The 14,705-nt window shown below is 45.2% G+C and overlaps 1 non-coding gene across 1 annotated transcript; it reads left to right on the top strand.

The window, feature by feature from the left end:
* Window positions 1-388: 388 nt before the first annotated feature.
* On the top strand, window positions 389-471 carry TRNAK-CUU (transfer RNA lysine (anticodon CUU)). Its single transcript has one exon. It is a non-coding gene; the product is annotated as a tRNA-Lys (tRNA).
* Window positions 472-14,705: the final 14,234 nt, after the last annotated feature.

Genomic DNA, 14,705 nt, shown 5'->3' with positions numbered 1-14,705 from the left:
GCAACCCAGGACAGTCCCAGAGTGCCAAGCCCAGCCTGGTCATTCCCATTTCCCCTGTGACAGGCCAAACCAGCAGCAATACCTTGAAATGGTCAGAATCCATCCCCTGTACAACCTCCAGCTGCCTCCTGAGTCCTGCCTGCCAGTCTAGCATAGCACTGAGTGGACCAGGGCTCTTTTCAGATCCATGTGGATGCTTGCTGATGGATCACATGGATGTGGCAGCAACCTGGAGTCTCCAATTTATGGAGGAGCCTTGCCCAGCAAGTGCAGAGCCCAAACAGCAACACTGCCTGCCAGAGCAGGCTGGGAGAGCTGGTTCCATCAGCTCACACTCCTCTCAGGCTGCAGCAAAACCTCCCGAGTGAAAAGAGAGAAAAGAATATGTGGCATTGTGTGTGCTAGCTCAGTCGGTAGAGCATGGGACTCTTACTCCCAGGGCCGTGGGTTCGTGCCCCACATTGGGCGCCAGCTGTAGCCTCTCTCCCGCGGCCACGGGGCTGTGCAGGTGCCCGGCTGGGTGCCCTGGCCTGGCTGAAGATGGCCACACCAAGTGCCACTCCCAGATTCCCTCCGGACTGGCTGGGTGCCCATGGCCCGGCCGAAGATGGCCACACCAAGTGCCACTCCCAGATTCCCTCTGGCCTGGCCGAAGATGGCCACACCAAGTGCCACTCCTGGATTCCCTCTGGACCGGCTGGGTGCCCCCGGCCTGGCCGAAGATGGCCACACCAAGTGCCACTCCCAGATTCCCTCTGGACCAGCCGAAAATGGCCACACCAAGTGCCACTCCCGGATTCCCTACAGACTGGCTGGGTGCCCTGGCCCGGCCGAAGATGGCCACACCAAGTGCCACTCCCAGATTCCCTCTGGACCAGCCGAAGATGGCCACACCAAGTGCCACTCCCGGATTCCCTCTGGCCCGGCCGAAGATGGCCACACCAAGTGCCACTCCCAGATTCCCTCCGGACCGGCTGGGTGCCCTGGCCCGGCCGAAGATGGCCACACCAAGTGCCACTCCCAGATTCCCTCTGGACCGGCCGAAGATGGCCACACCAAGTGCCACTCCCAGATTCCCTCTGGCCCGGCCGAAAATGGCCACACCAAGTGCCACTCCCAGATTCCCTCCGGACCAGCTGGGTGCCCCCCGCCTGGCCAAAGATGGCCACACCAAGTGCCACTCCCAGATTCCCTCCGGACCGGCTGGGTGCCCTGGCCTGGCTGATGTTGGCCACACCAAGTGCCACTCCCGGATTCCCTCCGGAACCCTGGCAGTGGTTACCGTCTGCGGCGTGGGTGGCGCAGGTGGGATCTTTGGCTATGAGGTACCAAAGCAAAGGAAGGAGGAGGGACGCCTGTTTAAGTACCAAGGATCTTTTAATTTTCCTCCCCGGTGGGTTCAGGGACAGGCGACCAAGACAGGGCCCTGGGGGGGACGCTGATAAAGGGAGGGGGTGTGGTAGGAGGAGACACAAAGTTTACCAATAGCAAGGACCCAGGGAGGAGCGTGGGTTACAGCTGAGCCACTCAGGATCGCACAGGGGAGGGGAAAAACCCCAGGGGCAAATCATACATCAAATTAAGCAATGACTGACACAGAGAATTCTCGATAAGGGGGGTGGTTACCATGACAGGTGGGGGAGGGAGGAGCAGCTCTAACAGGGAGAAACCATTGTGAGGGAAGTACATGGGGGGAACCGAGGACCGAACCATTATTGAGTTACTGTTGTGGTGTGAGGCTAAATCCTGTCCCTCAGCTGTGACTACTTCCTCCTTCCCTTCCCCCTGCCCTCTTCCTAACTGCTGTCTGTCCACATTCCAGCAAGGGCATCGTGTGACTGGCAGAAGTTCAAAAGATGCTTCTCAGGCCTGGGGTCATTGCCCTGTCCAGGTGTCATTGTCCCCTGAGACCCTCTCCCTTCCACCTGGCTGGTGGCTCACCTGTCCTCTCCCTCCCACCTCCCGGTGAGTTTAAAAGGTGCTGGAACCATGTGGTCGGGGTCTGGTGGAGCTGTACTGAGATTCAGATCTGTGTCACCTTGGAATAAATTCTGGATTTAACTCTCCAGCAGAACCCGCTCTCTTTCTCTTCACCATCGCCTGAACTTTTCCCACTAGAGGTAAACTGAGTTTCTACTTTGCATGGGCTCATTCCGAGTGTCTAACTGCAACTGCCTGTGAGCTAAAGGTGTCTCTGAGGAGAAACATCCCCAGCAGTCATCTCTAGCACAGTGCAATAATAAGTTACAAAAGGAATAACTGATTCTAAAAACACACAGTGCCACATACTCCCAGAGATAACAAACAGGCACTGGGAAATCCAAAGCACCAGAAAACAACCTGCTCTTCAAAGTGAAGTAAACTTTTCCTCAGTCACTGAAGGGATATTCCATTACTCATCCACTTGTCCACTTGCTCCTGCCATGTACTCATTTATGGTTCTTATCAGCCATCATGCCTTATCAAGCACGGCTCCTTCACTGAATAAAAGCTCAGGACGAGGGCTTTCACAACCTCTGTCATTACACAGATGATCTGAGAGGATGAAACAATTACCAGCATGCCAGTGAGCACACACAAGTGCACCCATTTGCTAATAATTTTGCCTATGGCTCGTATGCAATCACAAGTGCTGCCTGTAATTACACCAAATGGAATAGATAGTTTTCAGTGCAGTTAAAATTTTTAATTTCAACGTTAAAAATAATCAAACAAGCTCAAATAGATGTTTTTTTCCACCCATGTCCATACTTATTTTACCCACAGATTAATTTTGAAGCCAAGAACACGAAAGGCACAATAACACCTCCAGGTGTATGAACAAACCTGCCTTTCTGTGGCACAGATTCTTCAATTTCAGCACTTCCCCACTGTTCAGAGGGAAGCAGGCAGCAGTGAAAAGGAAGGAACAAATGGAAGGGAAGGTCATTCCGCTTGCAGGATTCCCAGGTGACTCAGACACAGGCCAGCCCCCCAAAGCTGCCTCCTCCTGCCCTTACCTGCTCAGCTTGGGCACAACCAATGACTCCTGAATTCCTACCTGGGGTTAACAGCCCTCCTCTCTGTGCTGAGACCATGGCAGAGTGTCACCCTCTGCTGCACAAAGACCTTCATCTGCTCAATGAAATTCCAGGACTCTGGAGTACATCCATGTCAGTCCCAATGCTAATCGATCCCTAATGTCCAAACAGGCTGGTGATTGGCACTAATTTGTTAATTACAGATTACCTAATCCCTTGGGAGGCTAAATCAGTGTGATGTACTTCTCTCTGTCACTACAGCACAAAGTCTTTCAAAGGTTACCTGACTCTGCCACAGCCTTCAGAACTGTTATTCTTCAGAGACACTTGGTCAGCCAAGGAATGCACACAACACAGAGTGCATGCTGGAAATCTCACAAATCTATTCCAGTGCCTCTGAAAGCAAATTTAAAAGCCACTTTTGCATGTCACCTGTAAGTGACTCCAGTGCAAATGAAATTTGACACCCAGAGCTACACATTCTGCGCTGAAATATTCCAGATTCCATGACAATGAAAGCCTCCAACTGCTATGGCAGTTCTACAGAGGCATTTAATGTACAGCTCAGAGATGTCTTTAATTCTGATTTTGTTTAAAACAGAGCTCAGCTACTGCTCTCTGCTTCCATTAATGTTAAATGAAGAGCTTCATGATTTGTTTAGGCAGCTTTCTCCACTAAACCCAAGGAAATTCTCACCTTTGGGGGCAAACCCTAATGAAAGCAGCAGATAATATTGCAAGAAGAACCCAAAGCCTTGACCTTAGTTCTGATTTGGAAAACAACCTGAATGGTTTTTCAGTCTCTCTTTTGTTATCATTAACTCCTAAAACAGCACAAAATTTTTACCGTTAACCCCCTAAACAGCACAAAATTTTTATCATCAACCCCTAAAACAGCACAAAATTTTTACCATTAATCCCCAAATCAGCACAAAATTTTTACCATTAACCCCCAAAACAGCACAAAATTTTTATAAATAACCCCTAAAACAGCACAAAATTTTTACCATTAACCCCCAAAAACCACGAAATTTTTATCATTAACCCCCAAAACAGCAAAAAATTTTTATCATTAACCCCCAAAACAGCACAAAATTTTTATAAATAATCCCTAAAACAGCACAAAATTTTTATCACCAACCCCTAAAACAGCACAAAATTTTTATCATTAACCCCTAAAACAGCATGAAATTTTTATCATTAACCCCTAAAACAGCAGAAATTTTTTATAAATAACACCTAGACAATTTGGGACTGGAGTTAGCTGAAATTCTGCAAGAAGTGACTGGGACCAAGCCATCTGGGATGACTGGGATCCCTGTCACCCCCTGCATACTGTGAGCATCCTGCTGCACACAGACATCCATCCCCATTTTCCTTGCTCCAAGACAAACCAAGCTGCTCTCCAGGCACAGACAGTGCAACTCTGCTGACAGCAGAGGTCAGGGATAATGCAAGTGGATATTTTCCCAGTGCTCCCCTGGCAGGGTGATGTTCCCTCCCTCCTAGTTCCTGGTTGTTTACCTCCCCACAATCCAAGACCACAGTTCCTGTGATAAATTGTCTTCTGCCTTATTAAAATTGTATCTTTAAACACAAACACAAACCTCTGATGTTGCTGGGCTAATACCTTGGCATCAATAAAAGCTCACACTAATCCCATTGCCTCTTCCTGGACTCTGCATCTGATGCTGCAAACCAAAACACATTTTAAAGGCTTTCTGCACAGCAGTTTGCAGCAAAGCTCTGGTAGAACAGCAAGAAATTATGGAAAACCTGTTTTATTTTTATTGGGACCATACCTCGAGATACTAAGTTTCTGATCTCAGCAATGTGTTTCATCTGTCAACAAATGTAACTTTCAGCTTTCCACCTCAGACCTTTCCTGCCTGTGTTCTAGAAAAAATTGGGGTTGGATTTTTTTCTTTCTGAAGTTTTACTTCATCCTCTGTTCTTTTGATCCTCACTATCATCTACACATAATTTATACTGTCACTACATACTGTCTCTTTACCATGTATTATTTTTTTCCTTTTTACCAAGTATTAAAGATACACCTATCAAAACAGCCACCTTCCAGTGATCCCTTAATGCCTCGCTTTAAAGAGATTCATGCTATGCGTGTGTGTTTTCCCTCTTGCCTTTTTTTTGTGTTTTCAAACCCCCATTTGTGCAGATGCAGAGCAGAGGACACTGCAAGGAGAGAACCACCCTCTGCAGGCTGCACGTGTGCACACTCCACCAGCAGAAACCAACTCCGATTACGCTCACGCAGCTGAGAGAAGGGGGTCAGCAAGTGAACAGCCAGAAGGGCATGGTGGGGTGCTAAGTCTTGGAAAGCTCTTGGAGGCAAGTCTTTGAGCAGATTGATTTTCATGTGCCTGCAGGCTGACACGAAGCCACGCGTGAGAACCCCTCTGCTTACCCAGTGAACTGGGTCATGTGTGACAGTATTAGTTAGATGGTCCTTGGATGTGACAGCAGAGAGGGAACCAGCTGTCCAGGGCTAATGTGCCATCTGTGCCTAAAATATTCTGCCAATTGTGTTGGCAGAACATAAAAAGTGTGTCCCTTTATCAGGCTATAAATCACAAGCAGGTCTTGCACGTTGTCAATTAAACACTGATATCCTGAGTGGCCCGGATGCTTCTCTGACTTCCACCCTTTTGAGTGTGACCTTCTTTTGCATGACCACCACAGAGGTCATCACTACAAACTTAAAGCCCCAAACCAGCCTGAACTACTCCACAAGTGACAGCACCACAGTTTAGTGCTTCTCTGACTTCCACCCTTTTGAGTGGGACATTTTGTTCCATGACCACCACAGAGGTCATCACTACAAACCTAAAGCCCCAAACCAGCCCAAACAACTCCACAAGTGACAGCTCCACAGTTCAGTGCCACACAGTTTGGTGCTTCTCTGACTTCCACCCTTTTGAGTGTGACCTTCTTTTGCATGACCACCACAGAGATCATTCCTACAAACCTAAAGCCCCAAACCAGCCTGAATGACTCCACAAGTGACAGCTCCACAGTTCAGTGCCACACAGTTTGGTGCTTCTCTGACTTCCACCCTTTTGAGTGTGACCTTCTTTTGCATGACCACCACAGAGATCATTCCTACAAACCTAAAGCCCCAAACCAGCCTGAATGACTCCACAAGTGACAGCTCCACAGTTTAGTGCTTCTTTGACTTCCACCCTTTTGAGTGTGACCTTCTTTTGCATGACCACCACAGAGGTCATCACTACAAACTTAAAGCCCCAAACCAGCCTGAACGACTCCACAAGTGACAGCTCCACAGTTCAGTGCCACACAGGAAGGTGTTCAGCAGTTCCATCTGGTGTTGTGCTTAACTACTTGAGACAAGGGGAAAAAAGAAGCATTCATGGCAAGGCAAATTGTAAGATTTCATTATGGTATTTGTCATACTTCTGAGAGACTGGGTTGAGCATTTTTCCATCTCTCCAGTTTAGAATCAAAGGCAAAGACTGCCATCCTGCCTTCTCACTCCTGGAGCTGTGGTGGAACAGCAGGCAGTGAGCTGGCTGGGCTCAGCTCCTGGGCAGCTGCCAGACTCAGGTAACAGAGCTCATGGGCTCCATCCTGCTCCTCCATCAGTGCTGAGTCCAACACACAGCTCAGGGACAGCAGGGGTCAAGCATCAGCAGCTGCTGGAAGCACCTTCAGGCAGCAGCCCAGCCTGTGCCTGGAGCCCAGCACAGCTGGAGCAGATGCCTGCAGAGAGCTGAGAGTGGGGCATGCACAAACACACAGCCCTCCCTTCACAGCACCTCCCAACCAACCCCTGGAGCCTCTGGAGCCAGATGTGGGTTATGGGGTGTGATCACCACCTTGCACCCAGTTCCCAGCACACAAATGCAATATGATGCACAGATCTTGCAGAACAGACAAAGGCTGTACCCATGGAATCACCTGGGATGCCAAACATCAAACAAGAAGGGAAGACTGAAGACTGAAATCAGTTTCTAGAAGAGTCTCCTAATAAACAGCCACTGACTGGGGGAAAGGAACAACACACTGCTATGTTCTCAATTGCTAGTACTTCAGCTAGATTACAAAACAACATTTAAATTGAGAATGAGCCACATTTTATGGCATTCTCCTTGCAATTAACAGTGCCACAAAACCCTGATCCTTAAATTAAAAAAAATAAAGTCAAATTGGCTAAACAGTCAGATATCCATCCTTTCTTTATTTTTAGTTTAATTTGCTGGTAGTACAGTGTCATCTCTTTCCCCTTTTAAATAAGAGACCAACACAAAGGAGTTCAAAAGTAAGTTTGCTGTACTAGTTAAGTTTGTCTTTTAACAGCAAGAAATAGTTTGATGTGCCTTGTGTACCTGGTTCCCTAATCCTTGATGTCATTCTGCACCCAGCAGTGAGAAGTGATCAAATTCAAACACTAGCATTTTCCTTAGATCCATGGAAACCAAACAACTCTACTGCAGATCATCACAAAACACCACTTTTATGGTGCTCTGCCATGAGCTACTGCTAAAGGAAAGGAGCATCAGGAACTGGAAAAAGCTTTAGTATCTCTGGAGAGAAGCCATTTAGCTTACATCAAAATAAACACAATATGTTAGAGCTTAAAAAAAATCAATTGAAAGCAAACTTCCAGGTACAATAAAGACCTGTTGATTCTGATCACCTTTTTTTCTGGGAACTGAATCCCCACAGACCAGGCAGTCTCTGTTCCCTGAGCAGAAGGAAAAGCAGGGAGCTGGGCTCCCATGGACCTGGGGGAAGAACTCTGGAGAGACAACTTGCACAATGAAATCTCAGTTGGATCCATAAAGGCACCTTTTGTCATTCTTGTGAGAAGAACAAAGACAAGAGGAAGATTCCTTTAAAGCTTCTCTCCAGCTCAACTGCATTCAGCTGCACATTAAATTCAGAAATGTGAATGGAGACAGTTTTGGTTTGTTTTCCTGGAAATTATTGCACCAATATCTGAACATTATCCAGTACTTGTACTGCAAGAAAAAATAGGAAGACAACATCATTATTACTTAACTGGTGCTTTTCAAAAGCATCATCACCACTAGGAAAAGAAGTAAGAGTAATTTTCCAGGTACCCATTGCATTCATAATTCACTGTTGTCCTCCACTGTCTATCTGTGAACAAAACAGTGCTTTGCAGCCTGTGAGACACTCTGCTCTGCAAAATAATTCACTGAGTTAATAAAAATCCTTAGGAATGGTTGAGTATTCCTAAATTGTAGGGCCAAGAAGGGAAAAAAAAATGAAAGGAAAACAAACCAAGCAAACAAACCCTAAAACTCTCAGTCAAAGACTTGCAAGTAAGGAGTAGGAAATTCAGTGAACAACAATTCTTGAGAAGATTTTCTTATCAAAAGGAAAGACATGAGTGCATAAAAATAAAATTCATGAAATAAAAAAATAAATAATAAAATCGATTAACTAGTGGTGGAAAAGCCATGCTATTTTTCTTTAATTTTTTTTCTTTACACCTGTGCTTGAGCTATTTGCACCAGAACCACAATTCATGTTGGACTGGGCAGTGAACCACTCAACAGGCACTTGCAATCCATTTCTCTCTTCCTGTGCTTATTCTGCCAGCTCCCTGTTTTCCTCCCAGACCTAATTCCCAGCTCTTTGCCAGCTAATAATTCAATTGCAGAAATGAAACGGGAGGAATGGGATTAGGGGTGAGTCTACAGAAGGTAAAATCCACATGGCCCTGCAACACCTCCTGCCAAGAATCACTGCAGAGCAGAACATCACAATGCTGGCTGGTCTTCCCCACCCAGGCCAAAGGCAGGGAAACAGCTCAGAACATCATCTGCTGGCAAACACCAACTCTTTAAGTGAGAATTAAACATCATGGAATACTTCAGAGCTTGCTGAGAGGTCATCATCATCTTCAGCGTGCCAGGAGGTGGAAGGAGCTGAAGCAGAACAATTTTAAAGGTTCTACAACATGATATTAACATCTATTTTTTGGTAGATGCCCAAAAAACATTTTGCCATCGTAACCTCTTCCTTCTATATCTAGTACTCTCAGCACTGCACATAAACCAAAACTGCTTCTAAAGTTTTTTCCCTTTAAAGATGCTTTGTCTAGTTCTAAAAAAGAGCACAGTCCTTCTCCTTTTAAGACACCTGTCCCCCCCATGTTTCACCCTCTGAAGCTGAAAAGTCTCTTGAACAAAAATCATCTTCTTCTTCTTCATCATCTGCTGGCAAACACCAACTCTTTAAGCGAGAATTAAACATCATGGAATACTTCAGAGCTTGCTGAGAGGTCATCATCATCTTCAGCGTGCCAGGAGGTGGAAGGAGCTGAAGCAGAACAATTTTAAAGGTTCTACAACATGATATTAACATCTATTTTTTGGTAGATGCCCAAAAAACATTTTGCCATCGTAACCTCTTCCTTCTATATCTAGTACTCTCACCACTGCACATAAACCAAAACTGCTTCTAAAGTTTTTTCCCTTTAAAGATGCTTTGTCTAGTTCTAAAAAAGAGCACAGTCCTTCTCCTTTTAAGACACCTGTCCCCCCCATGTTTCACCCTCTGAAGCTGAAAAGTCTCTTAAACAAAAATCATCCTCTTCTTCTTTATCATCTGCTGGCAAACACCAACTCTTTAAGTGAGAATTAAACATCATGGAATACTTCAGAGCTTGCTGAGAGGTCATCATCATCTTCAGCATGCCAGGAGGTGGAAGGAGCTGAAGCAGAACTATTTTTAAAGGTTCTACAACATGATATTAACATCTACTTTTTGGGTTTTCATGTGCAATTCAGCTAAAAGAAGGAAAAAGGGGCACATTCATATTTTTTCTAACACTGAAACAGAAGCTGTGGCAAGCATAAATCCTGGGTAGCTTTGCTCTACTTCAGAAAGAAACAGATATGCATGTAATTCTTACACAGAAAATACATTGAACCACGGAAAACAGAAATTCTAGCATTACTATTTTACCAGAGGATGGCATTCAAAAGAATTCTGATTATAGTTATTAACAGCATTAATCACTGAAATGGAAACAGTCACCAAAACAGCTAAGCTAGAGATACTGAAAGCCATTAAAGCAAATGTGTTTTTCTGAAAAAGGTGATCATTTCAAGGGAGCAGATCCCACTTGAGGACAGTCAATAACCCCAGGGAGGTGTCTGCATTTCTATGAATGGCACCTCTTTGCTTTGTACCCAGTAGGCACACTAATTTCTAACAAAACTTTGTATTGAAGGGCTGAATTATTTATCTGTCAGCTGTCTCAAGTGCATCAGATAACACTGCATACTTGTTTCTGTCATCCAAGCCCAACTCCAGCACTTAAGGAAATCAAAACTACATGCCCAGCTCATTTTGCAGTGATTTGTTAAGAGGACAAACCAGACTGCCCCTCCAAAAGAACCTTCAAATTAAAAACAATGTTAGATTTATCTGCTATAAAGCACAGTTTCTGTGGAAAAACCTCCTTTAAGAGCAGAGACAAATGGCAGCTGGGCACTGAGTTCCCACTGATACTTGAGCCTAATTCTCAGCAGGGCATATGGAAATCTCCCACATGAGTTTTTTTCACTGCCAAATTCTCCTTTTGCATTCGTTTTCAGATGAGCACGTGGTTCTTGCATTCGCTACAAACAAAAAGCACATGATGTCAAAGGAAAGAGAAGTTCACAATCACAGGAGGCTGGAAATGCTACAAATGTGCACCTCTGCCTTTGTCAGGCATGGATAACCAACAGCACCTGCCTAAAACACGGGAAACACTCATTTCCAGGTGCTCTGCAGGATCCTGAGCCATTTCTCTGCAGGTCTCAGATCACATGAGCTGGGTCACTGTCATTCCCCACTTTATTTACTTTTTTTTTTTAATAGAAAACATGGGAGGAAAGCATTCAGCATTTGCAGAGAGACACTTGTGCTCTGTTTGAGACCCAGCACAATTCTCAGATCACACCCCCAGGAATGTCTGTGCTCCATCTCTCGTGAGCCACCAGGATGGAGAGCGGGCTGCAGGAACTCCCACGCCCCACTCAGCTGACACTGGGTTACCTGGCATTGTGTGAGGACATCAGGCAGTATTTGGGCAGCCCCCTGCTACCCAAAAACCCAGCAGTTGTGCTGATCTTCACTCGAGCCAGCTTCACTGCCAGCAGTTTATTTTTACAAACATCACGCCTTTGTTCTTGGCCCCACCACTTCACTACAGTAGGTCCTGGATTAGATCAGCCTGGTTGCTACTGGCATTTGATGCACAGAAAACAGCTTTTCTCCTGTGTGTGCATGGCCTCTGCACCTCTTATCCACATCAGCTGCTGGAGCCAGTTGGGGGATGCCTTTTCATCAGCAAATTGTTTCACCTAAGCAGCAGCTTCAAAAAGCGGGTTAATTTGCACTCTTCAAACATAATCAGTTTAAAAAAGGAAAGGACTCATTACTTTAGTGATGTTTCCTGGTCCATTGCACCATTGTTGGAAACTCTGTCAGTAAACAAATTACATCTAACACTGTGCCCTTCTGCTAAACAGATCTCCTGAGAATATCTTGTTATGCATAATGCTTTCTTTCACGCCTCTGGATCTGGCAGAAGAACACAAGTATCTCTCTACAAACGCTGAATACTTTTTCCTCCCATATTTTCTATTAAAAAAAAAAAAGTAAATAAAGCGGGGAATAACTAAGCTCAATACAGTAACTTGCCTTTCAAGTGGCAATATCAAAGAAAATGATTTTTTCCTGTAGTAGCAACCACTTCTGCTACTTAAACCCACACAGAGAAAAAGGATCAATCTTCAGAAAGTGCTGAGGATGCCCTGCCTACAAAACAAACAGAGCACGTTCTTTGGAGATGTCTCCACATCTGCTGTTGCAGTATTTGTGACTATTCACACACTAACTAGGTCCAACTACCAGGTTTACCTGAGGAGGAAGCTAAACCCCAACATTATGAGCAATTTTCCTCTTAACTGACAGGAAAGAGATTTGTTTCTGGGAAATCACCACTGCAACACCGTTGGAGTAGGATTTTAAAAGGACAGGTGGAACTTGCAAAGCATGCTGAAAGCTTTGCTGGCAAAACAATAATTCTTGTGAATTAAATCCATCACTAAGTTGAAGGCTTTCCCTCCCCCAGAAAGCTCTTCGCTCACCTCAAGGGTTCTTCAAAAATTGTTGGATTTGTGTACTTCTTGCTGCATCAAAATTACAGCAATTAGTGAGAATTATAATGGACAAACATTTTGCTTCGACTCCAGTGGACTCAGACCATTGCTGCAGTTATGGCAATTTAAATGGATTATCCCACGTGGAGTTTTACATCAAATCAACCATCTCCTCCCAAAATGTCACCAGGCAGATGCTGCAGCAGGAGGTTAGCACAGCCCATCCCCAAGGCAGCAGGAGACTGCCCTGGTGATCCTCCTGCCTAGCCCAGCAGGGCTCACCCTCCCCGGGCACAGGAGCTGTGGGAGGCCAAGTGCTTTTGACACTCACCCCTAAGATCCATCTCTCAACCACTTGAAAATGTGAAAATGTGAACCCTGAAGAGTCTGAGAGACAAGAGCATGATGATACCACCTCCCAGACAGTGCTATTTTTTTTCCAAAAACAAACATCTTGGAAACCCCCCGAGCCTTTGCACAGCACGCTCAGATTTCAAATTAATAGTGTTTGCCTTCAGCCACTGCTGGCATCACAGAAAAGCAGAGTGTATGCAAGGCAGGGATGGGGGAGAAGGGAGAAATCTCCTGAGGAAAGATATTATACACTGGAAAACAAAATGATTAATGCACAACCTAGGTAAGAACAAACTTAGCAGGAAGAAAAATTACAGAGCTGGAGAACTTTCACTACACAACAGGAAAACAGTCCCATTATTTTGTTTGGGGATGTACAGAGGGAGAACAGGCATCCCTTGAGTTATGTCCCAGACCTGCAAGAAACCAGGAGGAGCTTGGAAACATGATAGGCAATTCTAGACAGAACATCAACACAAGGAAAACTTGAATTTCACCTGCAGCCCTGCTTTAGGGGTTTGAGTGAGACCCAGCATTAGGTCTAATGTGTGGAGGGGAACCCTGCCCACTTCTGCTGATTAAAGGAGATGATTTCAAGAAAAAAAAAAAAAAAATCAGTCCTCAAGAAAACAAAAGGTCAAAGAATTGGAAAGGACTACCAGGACAGGAATGGGAGAACAGCAAAGGATTGTCTGTTGGCCATCCCTAGCAGGTAGGGCACTACAGGGAACAAGGAACACACCACTCAGCAGCAGAATGCTCCCATGGAAAGAACTAGAGACAAAACAAAACTTCCAAATGGCCAGAGAAGCCTGATAAAAACGCCTATATTTAGCTCATATTAATTATTGTGAGTCATCAAGGACATCCCTGAAACATCAGCAGGTCTTCACAGTTGCCAGCAAAGCATTTTGAGTGACCCTTCAGAGCCCAATGAAATCTCTGGGACAGTTTGTTTTCCAGCTGTCCTTCAGTTCCAAAAGGGGAGACTTCACAAACGCTGGCATGAATTCTCACAACTTCAGCAGGCCCCAAACCCTGGAAAAGTCAGCACCAGAGTGACAGGAACTGCCCAGACCCTCTGGCTCAGAGGCCAGCAGAGAGCTGCTGAAGTGAAAAGTGATGTTCACCCATCACTGTGCAACCATCTGAGTGGGATTTGTGCTCTGGTTTGGGAGGCAAGCCCAGGGCTTTGGAGAAAGTGAGCTGCTAAACATTATTATTATTATTATTATTATTATTATTATTATTATTATTATTATTATTATTATTATTATTATTAATATTATATCCATGTATCTGTTCTCACACCCACTACAATATCTGTTTCAGGGGTTAGGAAGGAAAAAGGAGAGATCAGCTAGGACAGAGACAGGAAGCAAAGATGGAATTATGCCCCGAAAAGTCCTTTTTAAAATACAGTGTTTTGCCTGTAACTTTAGAAAATGAGAGTGTAGCTTGAGAACAGGTGTTCCAGCAAAACCCAGCCATGCTAAATGGGGAAGGGGTTTCCTTCCCACTGTTTTCAAAGGTTGCAGGATCAGAGGCTGCTCTCAAAGCCTGTCAGGATTCCACCCAGAACATGGAAGCACTGGGCTGACCTGCTCTTTCCTTTTCCCTCTTGATTTTCTGTTGATGTAAGGTCCAATCTGGACGAACTTTTGGGAAAGACACCTTGAAAAGGCACTTTTAAAAAGGAGCAAAAATGGGAATATGCAACAGATGAACACTTTGTCACGTTGGAAGGGACAGCACAGGAAACAAACACAGCATCACACAAGTGTGCCCTGCTGGTTCCTAGACCATGACCATCAGCAGCTTTGTCCCAGCCACAAAAGGGATTTTTTGGAGATGGACTTCAAGGCAGGCACCAATCATTTCTAATTGCCTCAGGCTTATTTACTGGCTTGGTACTTCATTTATCCCTTGGACAAGTACAGCACTAGAAACTTAAGTTCTTCTTGAAGAAGAATTAAAAAGTGCTGCTTTGCTGCTTTCCTGCTGCAGTGGGTAATGCTGCCTGTGTTCCTAATGCCCCATCCAGCCCTTCTGACAAGACACACTGATGTAAGAGGGATCAGAACACACACCGTGTCCCTTGAGCTGTCCTCAGTTCCAGCTCAGTGTGCTCTGAGCCAAAAATGATGAATGCCACAACGAGGAA

The sequence above is a fragment of the Haemorhous mexicanus genome, chromosome 26 (assembly GCF_027477595.1).
Source record: "Haemorhous mexicanus isolate bHaeMex1 chromosome 26, bHaeMex1.pri, whole genome shotgun sequence".
In the NCBI taxonomy this organism is placed as follows: domain Eukaryota; kingdom Metazoa; phylum Chordata; class Aves; order Passeriformes; family Fringillidae; genus Haemorhous; species Haemorhous mexicanus.
The sequence above is the reverse complement of the archived record's forward strand: the minus strand, read 5'-3'. Positions and strand labels throughout refer to the sequence as shown.